Here is a 24149-nt window from a genome sequence, read left to right on the forward strand (position 1 = left end):
ATTAAAGGGCTCTTTAATCGAGCAGAGAAAGGCATAACAAGACCCAATGGCCGAAAAGTGAAAAGAGAAATTCATATTACAAATAGGGCGCAAAAATTCAGCAGTGAGGATGATTCACCACAGGAACAAGCTACCAAGGAAAGTGGTGGATTCGCCATCTCCTGATGTCATTTAATGAAGACTAGATGCCTTTCTGGAATGTGTTTGCCCCCAAAGTAGCTCTTGTGTCGTATTAGAGCCCAAATCAGATCATCCAGGCCAGCCGGGCCACAGGGATTTTATCTCAGTATAGATGCACTCTCAGGGTACATCTACATTGCAATGCAAGCCCAGGGTTAGCAGAAGTCATGTCAGTAGCCTCAACACATAAACTTAAACCATGAGGAAAAGACCCACCCACAAATAAGCTGGGCAGTGTCCTTCTTCCTACGGTTCGTAAGTCCAGCACCCAAAAGTCCTTTAACATGAGCCATCCCCTCTCTGCACCCCACTCACAGCTGTTGTCCTTACTCAGTGCAAGCCCAGAGGTGCCTCTGTAGAGTTCACCTGCCATCCTGGGTGGAAAATGGGGAAAATAAAAAGGCACCATACTCACTATGTTGTCTAGGGCCTCACTCACCCGTTCACAGCCACCCTGTTCTAAAGTTGGTCTAATACCTAAATTTTAGTATTAGGACCCAGGCCCCAGCCCACTTGGCTTTGGAACCCATGTCCCTGCCTAGCAAGTGCTATTGAATTGAGGGCGAGTCCCTCCATCGGCGTCTGCCAAGCACAGTTCTGCTGCCGTCGATTCACGCCACAAGGATAACAACCCTTTATTTCTCCTGCCCCAATAACCAGGAGACTGGGAATCCAACACCAGCCAAAACTGATCATTTTGGCAAGCAATCCAACATATTTCCAACATACTGTAAAATCCACATGCAGACTCATACCCGAAACCTTGCAAGAGAATCTTCCTGAGGGGTCTGAAGCACCTGCTGCTGGGGGGAAGGAGGGAGCTGTGGGTTGGGATTGAGGAGCAGAGTGAGGAGAAGAGGCCTGTGGATTGGGATTGAGGGGCACTGGGAATAGGAGGGGGCCTTGGACTGGGACAGAGGAGAAGGGTGAAGAGGAGCAGGCTCTGGTTGGGAGTGAGGAGCAGTGAGCATAGGAGGGACTGAGGGTTGGGTCTGAGGGGTATTGGGAATAGCGGGGACATGAGTTTAGGCTGAAGAGCATCCTCATTTGGGGATCCAGCAGGACGGGGAAGGCAGCAGGCGATTCTAATTCCTTAGGGATGTTGTCTGTGTGTGTGTGTGTGTGCAGGGGAGGAACATGCTGTAGAAAGAATAAGAACATGGTGTAGAAAGAATAGTAAATATGGCAGGCGACCAGCTTTGCTTAACAGTGAAATCCTTGCTGATCTTAAACTCAAAAAGAAAGTTACAAGAAGTGGAAGACTGGACAAATGACTAGGGAGGAGTATAAAAATATTGCTCAGGCATCCAGGAGTGAAATCAGGAAGGCCAAATTACACATGGAGTTGCAGCTAGCAAGAGATGTTAAGAGTAACAAGAAGGGTTTCTTCAGGTATGTTAGTAACATGAAGAAAGTCAAGGAAAGTGTGGGCTCCTTACTGAATGAGGGAGGTAACTTAGTGGACAGAGGATGTGGAAAAAGTTAATGTACACAATGCTTTTTTTGCCTCTGTCTTTGCGAACAAGGTCAGCTCCCAGACTGCTGCACTGGGCAGCACAGTATGGGGAGAAGGTGACCAGCCCTCTGTGGAGAAAGAAGTGGTTTGGGACTATTTAGAAAAACTGGAGACCAGCACATGTTCATGGGGCTGGATGTGCTGCATCCAAGGGTGCTAAAGGAGTTGGCGGATGTGATTGCAGAGCCATTGGCCATTATCTTTGAAAACTCATGGTGATCGGGGGAGGTCCTGGATAACTGGAAAAAGGCTACTGTAGTGCCCGTCTTTAAAAAGGGAAGAAGGAGGATCCGGGGAACTACAGGCCAGTCAGCCTCAGCTCAGTCCCTGGAAAAATCATGGAGCAGGTCCTCAAGGAATCACTTCTGAAGCACTTAGAGGAGAGGAAGGTGATCAGGAACAGTCAGCATGGATTCATCAAGGGCAAGTCATGCCTGACTAACTTAATTGCCTTCTATGAGGAGATAACTGGCTCTGTGGATGAGGGAAAAGCAGTGGATGTGTTATTCCTTGACTTTAGCAAAGCCTTTGATATGGTCTCCCACAGTATTCTTGCCAGCAAGTTAAAGAAGTATGGGTTGGACGATTGGACTATAAGGTGGATAGAAAGCTGGCTAGATCGTCAGGCTCAATGGGTAGTGATCAATGGATCCATGTCTAGTTGGCAGCCAGTTTCAAGCAGAGTGCCCCAAGGGTCGGTCCTGAGGCTGGTTTTGTTCAATATCTTCATTAATGTTCTGGAGGATGGTGTGGATTGCACCTTCAGCAAGTTTGCAGAAGACACTAAACTGGGAGGAGTGGTAGATACGCTGGAGGGTAGGGATAGGATACAGAGGGAACTAGACAAATTAGAGGACTGGGCCAAAAGAAACCTGATGAGGTTCAACAAGGATGAGTGCAGAGTCCTGCACTTAGGACAGAAGAATCCCATTCACTGCTACAGACTAGGGAGCGGATGGTTAGGCAGCAGTTCTGCAGAAAAGAACCTAGGGGTTACAGTGAATGAGAAGCTGGATATGAGTCAACAGTGTGTCCTTGTTGCCAAGAAGGCTAATTGCATTTTCGGCTGTATAAGTAGGGGCATTGCCAGCAGATCGAGGGATGTGATCATTCCCCTCTATTCAACATTGGTGAAGCCTCATCTGGAGTAGTGTGTCCAGTTTTGGGCCCGAAACTACAAGAAGGATGTGGAAAAATTGGAAAGAGTCCAGCAGAGGGCAACAAAAATGATTAGGGGTCTGGAGCACATGACTTATGAGGAAAGGCTTAGGGAACTGGGCTTGTTTAGTCTACAGAAGAGAAGACTGAGGTGGGATTTGATAGCTGCTTTCAAGTACCTGAAAGTGGGTTCCAAATAGGATGGATCTAGACTGTTCTCAGTGGTAGCAGATGAGAGAACAAGGAGTAATGGTCTCAAGTTGCAATGAGGGAGGTTTAGGTTGGATATTAGGAAAAAACTTTTTCACTAGGAGGGTGGTGAAGCACTGGAATGGGTTACCTAGGGAGGTGGTGGAATCTCCTTCCTTAGAGGTTTTTAAGGTCAGGCTTGACAAAGCCCTGGCTGGGATGATTTAGTTGGGGATTGGTCCTGCTTTGAGCAGTGGATTGGACTAGATACCTCCTGAGGTCCCTTCCAACCCTGATATTCTATGATTATATGATTAGATGCTCTGATGGTCTCTTCTGGCCATAAAGCTGACTAATTTCTGAAAAAACTGTGTGTAGCATTGGGAGCAGCATCTGATGTTTTCCTGTCTAGCCGACTTGCTTCCTAGAACGAACACTCCTTGAGTGGGGTGATCCACAGGGCGTAGCTCAAACCTCCAAAGTGCCTGGCCAGGAGCAGAACATTAGCCCAGCAAGGGAGGGGTGTGGCAGTGACATCACAAAGGCCTTTTGCAGGACCTCAGACTATTGGTCAAAGACTATTGGTGGGGAGGTGGTTGCCTCACAGAGAGATGCTGACATCAGCCAGGCAGGAGAGGAGCGAGGGGCCAGGGAAACCTCAGAGACCCCTGTGGCTTTGCTTCAGCAAGTCTCCTTCTCCAGGTCTCTCTTTGAGGACTGAGAGAGTATTCAGGTTCATGGACGTGAGTGCCAGGAGGAACCTCTTTCAAGTTTTCTCCTTCCCTTTTAGTGATTTTACTAGAAAATAGCCGTACCTGTTTAGAAGGTAAGAGCCTCCTGGAGGTTTGAAACCTGTTCAGTCTGAGCCATCTGGTGACAGGTGAATTCTAGGCATGGAAAACATGAGCTTAAGGAGGCAGAATTTTATTCCGCACCTGGGATTTTGTCCCTTAGAATCACTGGGGACATTAGAGTTTGTCCTTTTTGTTTCACCTCTTCCTCCATCCATCCTTCCCTCCTTTCTCTTTGTCTCTTGCTTCTTTTGTCCTTTCTCCTGTTCCCTTCCCAACACTAGCAGGTGTGTGTGTGTGTGTGTGTGTTGCGGGGGAGTGCACTGTGGGAGCACCACCCAAAAATGTGGGCTGAACTAGTCCCCACCAGTGACCTGGTCCATCCTTCGGGCTCCCTGGTGAGAGCCCTCAGTCTCCTGTCCTCAGTCTCTACCGTGATTGGCTGAGCAGGGGGTTATTGACAGGGAGGAGACTCAGGTCCTTGTTCTCTTTTAAGACCAAGGAAATAAGTCAGAACCAGTTCTATGTTTGATGAGTTTTGCTGCTTCTCTGCATTAATTGTCTCTGAGCAGTTCATGATTCTCTCTAACATTGCAGTTCTCCTCAAATACTTGCTGAATAATTACTGTCACTGTTGTTGGTCTGGAGCTCATCTGAGAGCACTTTATTCAGGTCATTCAGTGTATAAAATTCAAGATCCGATGGTTAATTTGAAAATCAGGGCTCTTGATCCTATTCCCAACTCTGCCTCTAACTGGCTGTGTGACTAAGACAAGTCAATTCTCCTTTCTCAGGCTTAGCTTCTCCCTCTTTCAAGTAGGGATAATAATGATCTGCTCCTACCTAGCTCAACACACTCACTCTTCCCCACCACACGCACACTGTCTCTCCCCACACACAAGCAGTCTCCACACTGCAGTTGAAAAGCAGCTGGCAATCTAGTAGGAGGCCCCTGGAACAATGGGATAGAGAAACCTGCATCACTGAAAGTATAGCCGTAAAAACAACACACAGCAGCCTTCCCTAGCAGGGGCGGGGAGGTGAGAAGGAACATCATCTGAGCTCCCTGCATCCAGGTCACTTTCCTCAGCTGGGCTGCATAAGGGGAGGGCAGAGAGCAGCAGCTTCTGATGCTCCCCTCACAGCACAGCCCAGGTGGGGAAAGTGACCAGGACACATGGAGCACATAGTGTTGCTCCTCACTCCCCTCCCCAACCCTCTATGGCCCATGGAGGAGCACTGGGGCAGGAGAGAGCAGTGAGCACCTTTGCACCGCCACACGGTGGCCTTTGACCCCCTGGAACCCTGGGTGGCTGCTGGGGGCCCCACCCCTAATGCCGGCCAGGCTCCCCAGAACGAGCAGCAGAAAACACAGAGAGACAGGCCACTCACTCAGCAGTGGTAGCCTGGGTGGCTCGTAATGGAGGCTCTGGGGGGCTCAGCCTCCCCAAACCTTGCGTTGCCAAGGGGAAAGTGGGGCCCATGACTAGAGTCCCTAGCCAAATTGGGTTCCCCTGGAAAATTCTCCTCCACGGTGGCCCCAGGGCTGGAGGAGCTCCCACTCCTTGCTACAGCCCAGGGGCTGCAGCAGGGGCACAGAGCTTCTCTGGTCTCGGGGCCGCAGCGGGGCAGGGGTAAAAGAGTGATAGGGTGGGGCCAGTGGGGGAAGGAGTGGAACAGAGGTGACAGTGGATGGGGTCATGGGTGAAAGGTGTGGAAGGGGGCAGAGCCACAGACAGAAGTAGGGGGCCATGGTTCCAGTGCTGAGGCCCCCGCACTTGTTCTCCCTTTCCCTGGGCTTTGGCATCACTAGCCTCTGCTTAGCGAGTAGTGTTAATTGGTCCCCATAATGTGGGGCATGACTTCTAGGGGGAGACAGAGGAAGATTCATAGCAGCACCTCAGGGCCCAAGCCAGCCCCTATAAAAGGCAGGGAGGGAGCACCACTCAATCCCAGGTCTTCCCCAATCCTCAGCCTGAGACTCTGGCTCCCAGCCCGGCATGGACTCCTTCACTACTGTCCGCACCCCTCTCCCCAGCAAGCAACGGCCCAACTCCCAGCCCCGGTTTTCGACTGTGGCTTCCGAGAGGCCAGAGACATAGCTAAGAGGGCACAGTGTGAAATGTTTGGGGACCACTGGTTTAGGGACATGTTCTCAATCACTTCTCTGCAGTCCAATAAAAGCTATTCCTCACTCACTCACCCCTCTATCAGGACGGACTAGGTATGTGCTGCTGCCCTTCACTCATACAGGAAGGAGAATAACATTTCACTCCACTCAATCCTAAAGTGATTTGTAACCCATCACCATCCAAACTGGTCATTTTGGAGAAGCGGCCCCACCATGCTGCATAGCTAGGCAGAGTAGGTGTGTCTATGCAAACACGGTCTGTTCCTGAAGTCTTTCCCCAGCTCCTCACTAGATGTGAGGGGGGACCTCATTCAGATCCTGCTTATGCTTAGTATTTAAAAACTCCTTAGTGTCCCTATCCCTGCCAGCCTTAGATTTCTCCTCCTGTCCATTGCCTAACAGCTCAGATGAGGTGGCCAAGTGGTTAAGGTAATGAACTGCTAATCCATTGTGCTCTGTACATGTGGGTTTGAATCCCATCATTAGCAAGTGTACTTGGTCTTTACACCTTCTTTAAAAGACAACCATCTCCCCCTTTGATACAATGAGAGATCAAACAATGTTGCTTCTTACAGACAAAAGCCTTTTCAGAAACTTAGACCTCCCTCCTGTTGCTTTAAATAAAATGCCTAAATCCCACATTTCTAAAAAAAAAATTCTCTAGTCCTGTATTTCTTAGCTTTTCTCTCAAAAGGTAACAGACTCATAATCTCCCCCAAACACTCTGGGACCTCCCCAAATAATTAAAATACCCCCATCCTGAGCAAGGCTACAACAGTGAAGCAGAGCTAGTGTCTAGGCCAAGCTGTTCTGAAGGAGGCAACTCAAATATTTTCTCTCTGCTTCCCTTGGCAAAGTGTGACTGGGAAAAGAAAATCCCCCAAACTGAAAATTTTCTGCTGAAAAACCAATACTAGTTTGTTTGGGGACTTTGGTTTGAATGCATTATTATTATTCTCTTCTGATTTATCTCAGTTCAGTGTTTCTCCTCCAGATGTGTTTCCAGGTGTTGAATTGTGGGGGAGAGAGGCCAAGTCATGATGTCTCTACCCTTCTTTCATAGTTTCTTCCAACTTGCTAGGAAGTACCTTTGCTATGATGTGAGTCAAGCAGTGTCCATTGTTGCTGTGCTATCTCGGAGAAGTCTGCTTTGTACACGGTTCCTGGGATAGTCCTTGGGAGTGTGGACCCCTTTAATGGGGCAGCAGCGAGTCTGGCTCCTCCACTGTCACACCAGAAAGGCTTGTGGTGGGCATTTCCCAATCTCATAACCTATCTCAGTAACACACACAGAGCAAACTTCATAACTTCCCAACCAATGCGAGCACACGCAATCCAACATGATATTAATGTTCAATAGATCAAGACTTTTGAAATGATACCTCACCAGGAAGACTTTGTACGAACCATGTCATCATTATATGAGAGTGGTGAATATGGGTACTCCAGGGTGCGGCTTTGAGCACAGCGTGCCACACCTGGGCTTACATTGCAATGGAGATGTACCCTTAGAGTCCATCTCTCCTGGGATAAAGATGGCAGCATGGTTGGCCTGGGTCATCTGACTTGGCCCCATTGAGCTAAAGCTGAGGGGATAAAAACTGTGGTGAAGATATTTGTGTTCATACGGAAGCCTGGGTTTGGAAACCCTCACCCCTCGTGGGGTCTCATAGGTTGGGCTCAAGCCCATATGACATATTTGCCTTCTCTCAATAGGTCGATTGTATAACTGATGGTCCTTAATGGGCCATCAAGCAGGCTAAGCAGAACTGACACCAACAGTGGTCACAACGGTGTTCTATACAGTTACAGATTATGTCAATAACATCACAGGAGGTGACACGGGATCAGTGAGACTGATATTGGAATAGCCTCCAGTTTGGTGTCCTCATTTGAAAAAGATGTTGTGAAATTGGAGCTGGGGCAGCAAAGAGCCACCAAATGTTCTGAGGACTGGAAAAAAATGCCTTCTAGTGAGCTGTTGAAAGAGCTCAACCTGCTTAGCTTATTAAAAGAAGATTGAAATGTGACTTCATAGAAGTGTTGAAGTGCCTTAATGGAGAGAAAAGATTGGGTATTAAAGGGCTCTTTAAACGAGCAGAGAAAGGCATAACAAGACCCAATGGCTGGAAGGTGAAAAGAGACAAATTCAGATTACAACTAAGGCACAAATATTCAGCAGTGAGGATGATTCACCACAGGAACAAGCTACCAAGGAAAGTGGTGGATTCTCCATCTCTTGATGTCATTGTATTATTTCTACTTCTTTCAAGTAGAAATAGTAATGGTCCGCTCCTACCGACCTCACGGTGGGTGGAGGATGGGGATCCATTGGAGAGTGTCACTAGAAGTAGGGCATAATATGAGACTAGATGCCTTTCTGGAATGGGTTTGCCCCATAAGTAGCTATTGTGTCAAATAGGAGGCTTGTGATATGCAGGGGATCAGATTAGATGCTCTAATGGTCTCTTCTGGCCATAAAGTCGACTAATTTCTGAAAAACTGAGTGTAGCATTGGGAGCAGCGTCTGATGTTTTCCTGTCTAGCCGGCTTGCTTCCTTGAATGAACACTCCTTGAGTGGGGTGATCCACAGGGAGTAGCTCAAACCTCCAAAGTGCCTGGCCAGGGGCAGGACATTGGCACAGCAAGGAAGGGATGTGGCAGTGACATCACAAAGGCCTTTTGCAGAACCTCAGACTATTGGTCAAAGGTGGTGGGGGAGGTGGAGACCTCAAAGAGAGATGCTGACATCAGCCAGGCAGGACAGGGGCGAAGGGCCAGGGAAACCTCAGAGGCCCCTGTGGCTTTGCTTCAGCAAGTCTCCTTTTTGTTTCACCTCCTCCTCCATCCCTCCCTCCTCTTCTTCTCTTGCTTCCTTTGTCCTTTTACCTGTTCCCCTCCCAACACCAGGAGGGGCGTGTGCGTGTGTTGCAGGGTAGTGCTCTGCAGCTCCCACTGTTGGAGGTCCACCCAAAAATGTGGTGCTGAAATAGTGCTCGGGCAGTGATCCCCACCAGTGACATGGGCCATCCTTTGGGCTCTCTGATGAGAACCTTCAGCCTCAGTCTCTACCCTGATTGGCTGAGCAAGGGTTATTGACAGGGAGGAGACTCAGGTCCTTGTTTTTCTCTTTAAAGATCAAGTATATAAGCCAGAATCAGTTCTATGTTTGATGAATTTTGCTGCTTCTCTGCATTAATTGTCTCTGAGCTGTTCATGATTCTCTCTAACATTGCAGTTCTCCTCAAATACTTGCTGAATAATTACTGTCACTATTGTTGGTCTGGAGCTCATCTGAGAGCACTTTATTCAGGTCATTCAATGTCTGAAATTCAAGATCCGATGGTTAGTTTGAAAATCAGGGCTCTTGGGTCCTATTCCCAACTCTGCCACTGACTGGCTGTGTGACCTCAGACAAGTCAATTCTCCTTTCTCAGCCTTAGCTTCTCCTTCTTTCAAGTAGAAATAATAATGATCCGCTCCTACCTACCTCACGGTGGGTGGAGGATGGGGATCCATTGGATAGTGTCACTAGGAGTAGGGCATAATATGAGGTATTCTATCACGTTTACTCAGAGCAGATTAACACATAATAGAATAGCTGAAATAGTCTATTTTATTTGTATTTTTTTATTTTCAAATTGTTAAGAGCAGCTACGACTTAGCTCAGACTGAAGCATCTTATCTAATGTTTGAGATCCAAGTGTCTCCTCTTTGTGTGCGAGGAGACAATTTAACACACTGTGATGAACAGGAGATGCTTTTGTTTTGCAACACAATATTTTTGCAAAGAACTTTCATCCCACTTGTTATGATTTCAAGAAACAAACTGGATTAGCCTGAATGGGATTTTCTGACAGAAAAGGTTTCAATGAAATTTCTCCACCATCTCCATTCCTGGGCTCTATCCCTGCCTCGGGGGTGGGGATGGGTTTTGTTGTCTGTTAGAACAGGAGTCAGGACTGGTGGTTTCTCTTTCTGGTTCTGCCACCGCCTTGCTGTGTAGGCGCTTGGGGAGGTCACTTCCCTTCTCTGGACCTCAGGCTCCTCCCATCTGTCCCATGGGAACAGGAACAGTTCTCGAACTCTGGGCAGTTGTGAGCCTGAGGCCTGGTCCACACTAAGCAGTTAAACCGATTTTAACAACCTTAAATCAATTTAACGCTGTACCCGTCCACACTACAATGCACTTTATATCGATTTAAAGGGCTCTTTAAATCGGTTTCTGTACTCCTCCACAACGAGAGGAGTAACGCTAAAATCGATATTAACATATCGATTTAGGGTTAGTGTGGCCGCAAATCGAAGTTATTGGCCGGATAGTTATAGTGATAGCTACCCACAGTGCAACGCTCCGGAAATCGATGCTAGCCTCGGACCATGGATGCACACCGCCGAATTAATGTGCCTAGTGTGGCCGCGTGCAATCGATTTTATAATATCTGTTTAATAAAACCAGTTTAAGTTAATTCAAAATTATCCTGTAGTGTAGACGTACCCTGAGTGAGAGAAGGGGTGTTAAAGCCCTCTGTGAAGGAGAAAGGGGAGTTTCACAGTGTTCAGCACCAAGGAATTCTAAAGTTTCCTAAAATGTCTAGTATGTGGAAACAAAAATAGTCGGGGCCAATCTTTAACCAGTGCCTTTTTTAAAGCCCATTCAGGGATGTGAGTCCCTGTCTTTTAGGTACCTGGGGTTCTTTGCCAGCAGGAGAGAAGAGGTTCCTGCCTCCCTTTTTGTGGCCTTAACAAACCAAGTGTTGTGCCTCAGTTCTCGTCTGAGATCCCTGAAAAAGAACATCTTCCTATCCATGAACAAGACAGGACCTTTCTCTAAAAGGGGAACAAAGAGACCCCTGAGACTTACAGACTAGCTAGCCTCACTGCCATAGCTGGAGAGATCCTGCAATACATTCTTAAACAATCAGTTTGTCAGCAGCACCTACAGAATAATTTGGTTCTTAGGACTAGTGAGCATGGATTTGTCAAGAACAAATCATTCCAAACCGATCCTCTTTCCTTCTTCGGCAGGGTTCCGGGCCTGGTGGAGGTGGGTAAACAGTAGATGGGATCTAGCTTGGTGTTACTAAGGCTTTTCAAACAGTCCCGCAGGACATTCTCACAAGTGAACGAGGGAAATGCAGTCCAGCTGCAATCAGTGTAATGTGAGTACAGAGCTGTTTGAAAGCCCAGACTCCAGGAGCCCTTCTCCATGTTTGGCTGTCCAACGGAGAGGGTGTACCTAATGGGTCCGGCAGGGATCAGTCTGGGGTCCGGTACTATTCATGTTTTCATGAATGATTTGGAAAATGGAGTGGAGAGCATGCTTCTAAAATTTGCAATTGACACCAAGCACTTAGGAGCACAGGATTGGAATTCAAAACACCCTTAACAAATTGGAGAGTTGGTCGTCTTGAGCCAAACTCCATGGTTGGGCCCCTCTCTCTAGACTGGGCTGAAGTGAAACCCCAGAGCTAAACACTCCTCCTGGGCAGTGAGCTCCTCCCTTGAATGGTCAGATGCTGCTTAGCACTTTCAGAGCAGCTTTTGCTGGGGGATTCTCCCAGCACTTTCCAATAGCGGGAAAGTATGAAATCCCCATTTGACTGCTGGGGACAGAGCCCTAGAGGGGGGAGCAACTTGCCCAAAGTCCCCCAGGAAAAGGAAAACAACCAGCAGTGGAACCAATAGGAAACCCAGCAATGGAACTCAGGAGTCCTGGGAGTGTGCTAGGGTGACCAGATGTCCCGATTTTATAGGGACATCCGAATTTTGGGTCTTTTTCTTATCTAGGATCCTATAACCCACCCCCTGTCCCGGTTTTTCACACTTGTTGTCTGTTCACCCTAAGGTGTGCACAGGTGTGGGTCCCATCTGCTCCCTGCCCCCCTCATTGAAGCAGATGTGCAGGGTTACTGCCCTGGGAACTGCAGGGCACCAGTGGACATGGGGTTGGCTGGAGGTAGGGTCTGGCTGCAGGCAGGGCAAGGGATGCGGGGCTGGCTGGCTTCAGGCAGGGGGGTGCATCAGGGGTTGGCTGGATACAGGGAAGGGGGTGCGGGGCTGGCTACAGACAGGGGGTGCAGGGCTGGTGCAGGCTGGGGGTGTGTGGGGGCTGGCTGGCTCTGGGCAGGGCCACAGGGGGGTGCGGCAGGAGTTGGGTGAAGGCAGGGCAGGGGGTGTGTCAGGGGCTGACTGTGGGGCTGGCTGCAGGCAGGGCAGGGAGGATGTGGCTGGTGCGGGCAGGGCAGAAGGTGCAGGGCTGGCTGGAGACAGAGGCTGGTTGCAGGCTGGGCATGGGGCAGGACCGGTGCAAGGATGTTTCACGGCTTAGGCAAAACTTCCACCTTGCACCCTCCTCCCCCATGCGCCCACCCTGAGGTGCCACATCTGTGGCAGCTCCCCCCCACTCTGAGGCGCCCCTCTTGTGGCAACTCCCCCGCTCTGCCCTGCGGCACCTCCCCTCGCCCCAGCTCACCGCTGCTCTGAGCACGAGCACCCCGAGCACACCGTGGCCGCTTCACTTCTCCCGCCTGCCAGGCTTGCGGCGCCTAAGCCTGCCAGGCAGTCAAGCACCCTCCTCTGAGCCACAGCAGCCCTGACAGTTGACAATAGAGGCACCTTAACCCCTGAGTTCCTTCAATGTGTCCCCCTCCGGGGTCCAGCTCCGATCACCAGATACTCGGGGTATGTCTATACCACCTGCCGAATCGGTGGGCAGCGATCGATCCAGCGGGGGTCGATATATCGCGTCTAGTGTAGATGCAACACATCGAGTGCTCTCCCCTCGACTGCTGTACTCCAGCTCGGTGAGAGACGCAGGCAGAGTCTACGGGGAGCTGCAGCAGTCGACTCACCATGACTGTGACATTATAAGTATAATCTAATATCTCATTGAAAGGTGACAGGGCCAGAAAGAGTTAATTAACTCCCCTCACCGACTGACCTGACCCGTGGGTGAACCTTAAGGACTGGTTAGCAAGATATGTAAATGAACAGAGCTTTGAAATGCAAGTCTGCAGTGTTAGAGGTAGAAGGGGAGATGTTTGCTCAGGTCTTGCAATGTAAGCAAACAAGTCTTGTCTATTGCTACAGTTTTAATTCAAAGAGCAAAAAAGGAATATTAACATTTATGATGATACTTGAGTGAAATAGTATTATTGTCTCTGTGTCTCCTTGAAGGTTGTAGTAACCTATATTTGAACTGTTTAATGAATAAATTACCCTGTACTAATTGCCAGGATGTTTGGAAGGAGAGTTAAGCCTATTGTTTTCTCAGGCCGAAAGGCTGCTGGAAATGTATAAAAACCCTGGGACACGATCCTTCTTCATCTCAAATCTGCTTTGGGTTTCAAGAGGGGGAAACCTTAAGCCACAAGGACTGAGATCCCCAGTCATTGACTGGAGCCACCTGAATATGGAAATTGGACTATAACTTATGGACTATTTCTTAAAAGACTTTTGGCAACTACAAGCTCACCTCTACTATGAATCTGAACCTCAAGAATTAAATTCAGGTCGATATATCTATTAATCTTTTAACCAACACTCTCTCTCTTTTCTTTTCTCATACATTTTAGCTTAGTTAATAAGAATTGGCTATAGCATGTATTTTAGGTAAGATCTAAGTTATAATTGAATCTGGGTATGTAGCTGATTCTTTGGGATTGGAAGAATCTTTTCTTTTACATGATGAAGTAAGATTTTCAGGAATCATCATCATATCTGACAGGTGTGTCTGGACGGAGGCCTGAGGCTGGGTACTTTAAGGGAACTGCGTGGTTTAAACTTCTAAGTAACCAGTGAGGTACTACAGAAGCTGTTTTGTGCTGGCTTGGTAAATCTAAGTATTGAAATCACCAGCAGCGTTTGGGATTTGTCTGCCCTGTTTTGTTTGCAGTTCACCCTGATTGAGTGATCTCAGCTGGCTCCCACGGGCAGCACCGTCACACCTACATCCAGGCTGTAGGGGTCCGGGGGATCTTAGGGGCTTGGGGTGCACAGATACCTACGTCCAGGCTGTAGGGGTCCCTGGGGGGCTTAGAGAGTTTTGGGAGGGACACAGATACCAATCTCCAGGCTCTAGGGGTCCCAGGGGGCTTAGGGGGTTCGTGGGGGCACATATTCATACATCCAAGCTGTAGTGGTACCAGGGGGGCTTACGGGGTTAGTGGGGGTCACAGATACCTACGTCCAGGCTGGAGGCATCCTGGGAGTCTTAGGGGATTTTTGGTGTCCCAAGATACCTATGTCCAGGCTGTAGTGGTTGCAGGGGTCTTGGGGGTTCGGGTGGGCACAGATACGTATGACCAGGCTGTATCAGTCCCAGGAGGTGTTAGAGGTTTTGTGAGGGGCACAGATATCTACGTCCAGATTGTAGATGTCCCGGGGGGATTGGGGGGTGTGGGGTACAAATACCTTCATCCAGGCTGTAGGGGTTCCTGGGGGGTTAGGGGGTTTCTGAGGGGCACTTATACCTACGTGCACACTGGAGTGTCCCGGGAGGCTTATGGAGTCCCTATAGGGCACAGATACCAATGTCCTGGGGGGCTTAGGGGGTTTGTGCGGGGGAAAAAATAACTACTTCCAGGCTGCAGGGATCCCAGAGGGGCTTAGTATCTGTCACGGAGCGTGGGGGAGTCCGGTCCTGCACCCCTTTTCCTGGGACACACAGTGACTCTCAGCCAGCCAGTAAAACAGAAGGTTTATTGGACAACAGGAGTGAAGGATACAGCAGAGCTTGGAGGCACAAGCAGGACCCCGCAATCGAGTCCTTCTAGGGGTTCAGGAAGCTTAGTTCCCAGTTTGGGATTCGCTGAATTCCAACCACCCAGACCAAAACCTAAACTGAACTAACCCAACTCCCTCCAGCCGGCCCCTTCCTGTGTCCAGCTTCTCGGGCAAAGATGCTGACCCCATCCCCCCTGCCTAGCTCAGGTTACAGGCTGAGCACGTGTCCGGTCCTAAAGTCACCCCCTGCTCTCCCATCCCCCACACAGACAGTCCCTACTCCATCACAGTAATGCCCAGAGCATTTCCCGCATGGAGCAACAGTGACACCGTGTGGCCACGCAGGATAATGCACAGAGCATTTCTCTCATAGAGGAACAGTGACACCATGTGGCCACGCAGGGTAATGCACAGAGCATCACATCTATGTAGAGGCTGTAGAGATCCCTGGGGGGCTTAGGGGTCGTGGGGGGCACAGATAGCTACTTCCAGGCTGTAGGCATTCCGATGTGGATTAGGGGCTTCATGAGGGACACAAATATCTCCATCCGGGCTGGAGAAGTCCCGGGATGGCTTAGGGGGCTGTGGTGAGCACAAATACATACATCCAGGCTGTAGTGGTCCTCTGGGGGTTTAGGGAGTTGCTGAGGGGCACAAAAACCTACGTATGGTCTGAAGGGGTCCCTGGGGGAATTAAGGGGTTCTGATTGCGCAGATACCTACTTCCTGGTTGGAGGGGGCCCTGGGGAGCTTAGGAAGTTTGTGTGGCATACACACACCTACAACCAGGTTGGTGGGGGCCCTATGTGTGTTAGGGGGCTTGTGGGGGGCAGAGATACCTATGTCCAGGCTGGAGAAGTCCTGGGGAGGGCTTAGGGGGTTCCTGGAGGTCACAAATATCCGCATCCAGGCTGGACAGGTTCTGGAGGTATTAGGGAGTTGTGGAGGGGCACAGATACCTATTTCGAGGCTGTAGGGGTCCCGGGATTGCTTTGGGGCATTTTGGGGTACAGATACCTACGTCCATGCTGTAGAGGTCGCTGGGAGGATCCGTGGTTTTGTGAGGGTGCACAGATACCTATGTCCAGGGTATAGGGATCCTGGGGGGGCTTAGGGGTTTGTGAGGGGCACAGATACCTTCATCCAGGCAAGAGGGGTCCTGGAGGCCTTAAGGGGTTCGTGTTGGGCACAGATACCTGCGTCTAGGCTGGAGGCGTTCCGGGGGGCTTAGAGGGGTTGTGACGGCACAGAGAACTATGTTGAGGCTGTAGAGGTCCCATCATGGCCTAGTGGGGTTGTGGGGGACACAGATACCTGTGTCTAGGCTGGAGGGGTTTGGGGGGTCTTAGGAGGGTTGTGGGGGCACAGATACCTATGTCCATGCTAGTTGGGTCCCGTCGTGGCTTAGGGGATTCGTAGGGTCAGAGATACCTACATCTAGGCTGGAGGGGTCCCAGGGGGATTAGGTGTGTTGGGGGGTAACAGATACCTACTTCCTGATTGTAGGGGGCCCTGGGTAGCTTAGGTGGTTTGTGGGGGTCGCAGATACAAACATCCATGCTGTAGGGGTCCCGAGGGTCTTTGTAGGGCTTTGGGGTCACAGATACCTACCTACAGGCTGGAAGGGTCCTGTGGGTCTTAGGGGGTTTGTGGGGCATACAGATGCCTACATCTGGGCCTGTGGGTTCCCTGGCGGGCTTAGAGGTTTGTGTGGAGCACAGATACCTTTATCCAGGCTAGATGGGTCCCGGTGGGATTAGGGGGTAATGGGGGGCACAGATACCTATGTAAGCAGAAGCAGGATGAACTCTACCCTGACATCTGGTGGTGAATTATGTCGAGTGTGGAAAAGAATTTCAGGGGCTGATTGTGTTTGCATAGGCACACCCACCCTGCCTCATATGGCCACAGCAGCCTGGGATGGTTGCTTTGGCAGCTGTGGTATCCCCAGTTTATTTGTTGCTGGGGCGTGAGATTTGGAGTGTTGTGACCCTGATTGTGTGGATGAGGAACTGTGAAACTGCTTTGAGACAGGGATTCTCACCATCAATTGAGTGGCACTCGCTAGACAAGGGAGTGTGCTCCTTGGGTGAGCCAGAAACAGCAATTGTCTCTTTTTTTTTTCTTTTTTTTTTTAACAGGTGAATTGTAGAGTTGATTTTTGATTCTTTTAAGAATTGAAGTTTTAGGTTTTTGAGCTATAATCCCTAAAGAGTTGTGTTAGTTAGTGGGGGAGTCTGAAACTATAGAGCAAAGCAGTTGGTAAAGAAAGGCAGTTTGTGGGAGTGGTCCACGGAGTGAGGTGAGCCTAGCAGTTTTTGGGGACAGCTGGAGCAGATCACAGGTTGGCTGGCAGAGCAGCTGGTGGACCGAGCTGAGCAGTTTGTGGGGGAGGTGGAAGCAGAATTCCATGGAGAGGCAGGGTAGTCGGCAATGGACCACGTAAGGTGCCTCCTTTTACCCAGGCTGGTAGCGGGGAAAACCCTGCAGATAGACTCTTGAACTCTGGGGCTGCTGGACTGTGGGTGATTTTGGGGTTGCTGGACTCTTGAAACATTGGAAATATTAGACTTTGGAGCCTTGGGGTGATTTGGGGATTGCTGGACTTAGGATCCCAGGGAAAAGGACACGGCCTAGTTGAGGTGTTTTCCCAATTTAATGCTATGTTGTTTATCTCATGTTATTAAACATTTTCTGCTACACCCAGATTCTGTGCTTGCGAGAGGGGAAGTATTGCCTCTATGAGGCACCTAGGGATGCGTATGTAAAATTTTCCCATGTCACTGGGTCGAGGCTTGAGCTGGTTTGCATTACATTGTAGGGAAGGGACCCCTATGTATTGAACCCAGTCCTTGCTGCTATGAATTCATCCTGGCAGAAGGTTCCACCTATGTCCAGGCTGTAGGGATCCCTGGGGGGCTTAGAAGGTTTGTGGGGGGCACAGATATTTAGGTCCTGGCTGTAGGGGTCCCTGGAGGGTTCAGGGGTTTGGTAGGGGGCACAGATACCTACGTCCAGGCTGCAGGGGTCCCGGAGGGGCTTAGGGGTTGTATGGTGGAATCGGGCCCTGCACCCCTCTTCCTGGGACAGACAGTGACTCAGCCAGTCAGTTAAACAGAAGGTTTTTTTGGCCAACAGGAATGAAGGATACAGCAGAGCTTTTGGGCACAATCAGGATCCCTTAGTCGAGTCCTTCTGGGGGTTCAGGAAGCTTAGTTCCAGTTTGGGATTCCCTGAACTCCAACAACCCAGCTCCAAACCAAAACTGAACTCATTCCCTCCAGCCGGCCCCTTCCTTTGTCCAGCTTCCTGGGCAAAGGTGTTGACTCCCTCCCCCCTGCCTAGCTCGAGTTACAGGCTTAGGTCCTGTCCCTCACCCGCTGCTCTCCCATCCCCCACACAGACAGTCCCTACTCCATCACAGTAATGCCCAGAGCATTTCCCGCAGGGAGCAACAGTGACACCGTGTGGCCACGCAGGGTAATGCACAGAGCATTTCCCGCATGGAGCAACAGTGACACTGTGTGGCCACCCAGGGTAACGCACAGAGCATCACACCTACGTAGAGGCTGTAGAGATCACTGGGGGCTTAGGGGTCATGGGAGGTACAGATAGCTACGTCTAGGCTGGAGGCATTCCGGGGGGGCTTAAGGGTTTTCGTAGGGTCACAGATACCTACGTCCAGGATGGTTGGGACCCTGGAGGAGTTAGGGGAGTTGTGGGGGGCATAGGTACTTGTGTCCAGGTTGTAGAGTTCCTGGTGGGGATTAGGGGCTTCGTGGAGGACACCAATACCTACATCCAGGCTGAAGGGGTCCCTGGATGGCTTCGAGCGTTGTGGTGAGCACAGTGATCCCTGGGGGTTTAGGGACTTGGTGAGGGCTACTGATACCTATGTATGTCCTGGAGGGGTCCCTGGGGGGGGCTTAGTGTTATTGTAGGGGACACAGATATCTACATCCAGGCTATAGGGATTCTGGAGGGGATTAGGGCGTCACGGGGGCATAGATATCTATATCCAGGCTGGAGGGTTCCCAGGGGGCTTAGGGGGTTTGTGGGGGGCACAGATATGTACGTCCAGGCTGGAGAGGTTCCGGGGAGGATTAGGGGGGTTTGTGGATGGCAGAGATACCTATCTCCAGGCTCTAGGGGTCCCTGTGGGGCTTAGGGTTATTTTGAGAGGCACAGATATCTATGTCCAGGTTGAAGTGGTTCCTGGGGGTTTTCGGGAGTTCCTGGGGGGCACAGATACCTAGGTCCATGCTGTAGGGGTCCCTGGGAGGCTTAGGGGGCTTGTGGGGGGCAGAGATACCTACCTGCAGGCAGTAGGGCTTCCAGGGGGAATTAGTGTGTTGGGGGGCACAGATACCTAGGTCCAGGCTGGAGGGTTCCCCGGGGGTGGGGGATTAGGCAGTTTGTGAGGGGCAGATACCTGCATCCAGGCTGGAGGGGTTCCTGGGGGGGCTAGGGGGGTTTCTGGTGGGCAGAGGTACCTACCTCAAGGCTGGAGGGGTTCCTTGGCACTTAGGGATTGTGGGGGGCACAGATACCTAAGTCCAAGCTGGAGGGGTCTGGGGGGGCTTATGGGGTTCGAGGGGGCATAGATCCTTATCTCTAGGCTGTAGGGGTCCCTGATGGGCTTAGAAGGCTTGGGGGGCCCCAGATACCTAAGTCCATGCTGTAGGCGTCCCTACAGGTGCTTATGGGTTCGTGGGGTGCACAGATACTTATGTCCAGGCTGGAGGGGTCCCGAGGGGGTTGTGGTTTTATGGGGGGCACAGATGCCAACCTCCAGGCTGTGGGAGTCCCAGGGGGTCTGTGGGGGTACAGATACATACATCGAGGCTGGAGGGGTCCTGGGGGGTTTAGGGGGTTTGTGGAGGGCACAGATACCTAGGTCCAGGCTGTCAGTGTCCCGAGGAGATTAGGCGGTTCACTGGGGGCTTAGATACATCCAGGCTGGATGTGTCCCGAGGAGCTTAGGGGGTTCGTGGGGTGCTCAGACACCTGTGTCCAGGCTGTAGGGATCCCTGGGGGCTTAGGGGGTTCGTGGGGGTCACAGATAGGTACGTCCAGGCTGAATGGGTCGCTGGGGCATTTAGGGGGGGTGTGGGAGCACAGATACCTACGTCCAGGCTAAAGGGGTAATGGGGGTGCTTAGGGGATGGGGGCGGACACAGATACCTACGTCCAGGGTCTAGGGGTCCCGAGGGGATTGGGGGTTGAGGGGGGAACAGATATTTAAGTCCTAACTGGAGGGTCCTGGATGGTTTAGGAGGTTCGTTGGAGTCTCAGATACCTACGTCCAGGCTGTAGGGGTTCCTGGGGCGTTAGGGGGTTTCTGGAGGTCACATATACCTACGTGCAGACTGGAGGGGTCCAGGAGGGCTTAGGAGATTTATGGGGGGGCACAGATACCTACGTCCAGCTTAGCTTTTCCCTGGGGGCAGCCTGCACACAGCTGTGATCAGCTGTTTTCTGGGCAGGCTCCACTCAGCTGCTCCCCTCTCCCTGCTCCTGCGGGGGCTGAGTGAGTCCCCCCCCAAACAGCCTCAGGGCTCGAGGTGGGCGGGGGTGTGGGTCCAGCAGCAGCACAGCCCGCCCCGCTTCCCTGGGGCTGCCCCGCACCTCTCGGGCTGATGGCTCTGCCATGGCATCCGCGTGAATCACTGCTCCCTGCCCGCCAGGTTCGGCTCCAGTAACAGCAGCATCGGGTGCCCCAGGAAGCCCGGCTAGGCTGGGGCTGGGGGCAGTGGGAGGTTGGGGGGAGGAGAAGCTCCAGATACTGGCAGGGGGCTGGGGGTAGGAGCCGAGCTGGAGTCGGGGAGGAGAAGCCCCGGACTGGGATGGAGCCATGCTGGGGTGAGAAGAAGCCCCGGGCCCCTGCAGGAGCTGCAATGGGAGGGAGGGGGAGAAGCGCCAAGCTGGGACATGGGAGGAGAAGCCAGGCTGGGTTGTGAGGTGGGAGGCAGAAGCCCAGACCCTAGCAGGAACTGCACTGGAGGGGTGGAGGGGAGAGGAGCCACCCTGAGACAGGGAGGAGAAGACCCTGGCAGAAGATATGGGGCTGAAGTCCCCAGTTCAGGAACCCCAGCCACCTTAGTGGTAAAAGCTGCAGGGCTGAAGCCCTGACCCCACTCTGTGTGCAGCTGCCCTGAGCCCCTCTCGCTCCCTCTGAGCCCCCAGAGTGAACAACAACCAAACACTAACAGCACATACAAAAACTTCCCTCTCTCAAGATTTGAAAGTATCCTGTCCCCTGATTGGTCCTCTGGTCAGGTGACAGCCAGGCTCACTGTTCTTGTTAACCCTTTCCAGGCAAAAGAGATATGAAGCACCTTTGTTCTATTAACTCTTACTTATCTGTTTATGACACCTTCATATTCCTTCACTTCCCAAGGTGTCTGGTGAGGTCATGTTCTTGGCTGTCCATGCTTGGGAATGGTGCTTGGACGTCTTTGATCCTAAATCAGAGTCACTCTGGCAGACAATGAAAGTGTCACGGACTTGGAAGGGGATTTCAAATGGATCCCAAGCACTGTTCAAATCCCCTTTTCCCTCTATTGGCAAAGCCACTTCTGGGAAGGTCGGCTGTTTTTTCCGCCTGTTATGAAGGTGCTAAAACTTCTGTAAATAACACTAATGAGACAGCGCTGGGTGAAGCAGGTTTCAGCGGATCAGGGGACAATTTCTCATCCTGATTCTGAGACATCAGATATAACTTAGTCTGGAATTTCACTTTAAATGAAAATGGAAAGTGTCTTCCACCTCTCTGTGATATGGGTTTTCTATCTTTCATGAAGGCTCCTTGGTCATATACCTGCATGTTAGTGTTGTTTGACAGATTGTAGCTCAGATTTATTGGGAAATTTCAGACAAATGACCATCATTTTTTTACTTTAGGTTTGTTTTTTCCCCTGTCCCTGCATGATGACATGGAGAAAATTCAAATGCAGTTCAGTCAACAGAAGAGAATACACCAAGCTGCTGGAGATATTATCAGAGAAACAGTCTGTTTTTAAATCTCCACTCTGAAAAGATGAACAGCAGCAGACCCCAAATGGTGCAACTGACCGAAATAAGTGCACATGGTCACAGGGTAGTTCAATTGTTTAAGTCAATATTGTCTCAGATGATCCAGGGATAGAATTCCACAGCAAGTGACTTGGAACTAGGCAAAATGCCCAGGTATTTGGTTCCCAAGGTATTTGTGACCCAGTCCCTACAGGTTACTCTTGAAGAGATCTCCTAACTAATACCAAAATTTGGGAAATGCTGTCTGTGATGAGGTGTATCAACCCTGCACTGGCACTGCTAGGGTTAACTGCACCCTGTGGGCTGAGGAGGCCACACCCTCTCACCCTCTCTGGGCATGCTCCAACTCAAGATGGAGTATAAACGGGAGCAGCTCAGCCTGGACGGACTGGGGAGAACAAACCTATGTTGTTGGCATGGGGTGTGTTGGGGGAGAGCCCAGGGCTGGGATGGCAGGGGGCTGCCGGTGGGGGGAAGTCCAGGGCTCGATCAGCAGGAGCACGTGGTGGAGAGCCCAGGGCTGGGGTGGGGGCAGCCAAAATTTGTTTTGCTTGGGGCGGCAAAAATCCTAGAGCCGCCCTGCCTCCACACACTGTGAGGTAGGTAGGAGCGGATCATTATTATCTCTACTTGAAAGCAGGAGAAGCTAAGGCTGAGGAAGGAGAATTGACTTGTCTTAGGTCACACACCCAGCCAGTGGCAGACTTGGGAATACGACCTAAGAGCCCTGATTTTCAAACTAACAGTTGGATCTTGAATTTCATACATTGAATGACCCGAGTAAAGTGCTCTCAGATGAGCTCCAGACCAACAACAGTGCACAGTAATTATTCAGCAAGTATTTGAGGAGAACTGCAATGTTAGAGAGAATCATCAACTGCTCAGAGACAATTAATGCAGAGAAGCAGCAAAACTCATCAAACATAGAACTGGTTCTGACTTATTTACTTGGTCTTAAAAGAGACCAACAAGGACCTGAGTCTCCTCCCTGTCAATAACCCCCTGCTCAGCCAATCAGGGTACAGACTGGGGATGGGAGGCTGAGGGTTCTCAACAGAGAGCCCAAAGGATGGCCCAGGTCACTGGTGGGGATCACTGTCCGAGCACTATTTCAGCCCCACATTTTTGGGTGGACCTCCCACAGTGGGAGCTGCAGAGCACTCCCCCGCAACACACACACACACACACACACACCCTCCTGGTGTTTAGAGGGGAACAGGTAAAAGGACAAAGGAAGCAAGAGAAGAAGAGAAAGGAGGAAGGGAGGGATGGAGGAAGAGGTGAAACAAAAAGGACAAACCCTAATGTCCCTAGTGATTCTAAGGGGAGAAATCCCAGGTGCGCAATAAAATTCTGCCTCCTTAAGCTCGTGTTTTCCACACCTAGAATTCAGCTGTCACCAGATGGATCAAACTGAACAGGTTTCAAACCTCGAGGAGGCTCTTACCTTCTAAACAGGGACGGCTGTTTTCTAGTAAAATCACTAAAAGGGAAGGAGAAAACTTGGAAGAGGTTCCTCCTGGCGCTCATGTATGTGAACCCAAATACTCTCTCAGTCCTCAAAGAGAGACCTGGAGACTTGCTGAAGCAAAGCCACAGGGGTCTCTGAGGTTTCCCTGGTCCCTTGTCCTTGTCCTGCCTGGCTGATGTCAGCATCTCTCTGTGAGGTCACTACCTCCCCACCACCATTGACCAATAGTCTGAGGTCCTGCAAAAGGCCTTTGTGATGTCACTGCCACACTCCTCCCTTGCTGTGCCAATATCCTGCCCCTGGCCAGGCACTTTGGAGGTTTGAGCTACTCCCTGTGGATCACCCCACTCAAGGAGCATTCGTTCTAGGCAGCAAGCCGGCTAGACAGGAAAACATCAGATGCTGCTCCCAATGCTACACACAGTTTTTCAGAAATTAGTCGACGTTATGGCCAGATGAGACCATTAGAGCTCACTAGAAAGCATTTTTCTCCAGCCCTCAGAACATTTGGTGGCTCTTTGCTGACCCAGCTCCAATTTCACATCTTTTTCAAATGAGGACACCACAATTAGAGGCAGGATTCTAGTATCAGTCTCATCGATGCTGTGTCACCTCCTGTGATGTTGACATAATCTGTAATTCTATAGATCACAGTTGAGACCACTGTTCTATATTTGTAGCCAATATTGTAGAAAGGTTGTTGTGTAAGGGGTCTATGGAGAGGTTCTGACTGGCTGATTATAATTATGCTGAAGGTAATAATTGGAGATATACCAATATCCTCAAGCTGGAAGGGACCTTGAAAGGTCATCAAGTCTAGCCCCCTGCCTTCACTAGCAGGACCAATTTTTGCCCCAGATCTCTAAGTGGCCCCCCAAGGATTGAACTCACAACTCTGAGTTTAGCAAACCAACGCTCAAACCACCGAGGTATCCCTCCCTCCTATTCCT

At 50.6% G+C, this 24149-nt stretch overlaps 1 protein-coding gene across 1 annotated transcript in view; it reads left to right on the plus strand.

Annotated features, from left to right (window-relative positions):
* The window catches only part of LOC115643738 (zinc finger protein 660-like), a 579185-nt gene that overhangs the window by 304040 nt on the left and 250996 nt on the right, over positions 1–24149 (plus strand). The gene's annotated exons all lie outside the window — the stretch shown is intronic.

Source organism: Gopherus evgoodei, unplaced genomic scaffold (genome assembly GCF_007399415.2).
Source record: "Gopherus evgoodei ecotype Sinaloan lineage unplaced genomic scaffold, rGopEvg1_v1.p scaffold_69_arrow_ctg1, whole genome shotgun sequence".
In the NCBI taxonomy this organism is placed as follows: Eukaryota; Metazoa; Chordata; order Testudines; family Testudinidae; genus Gopherus; species Gopherus evgoodei.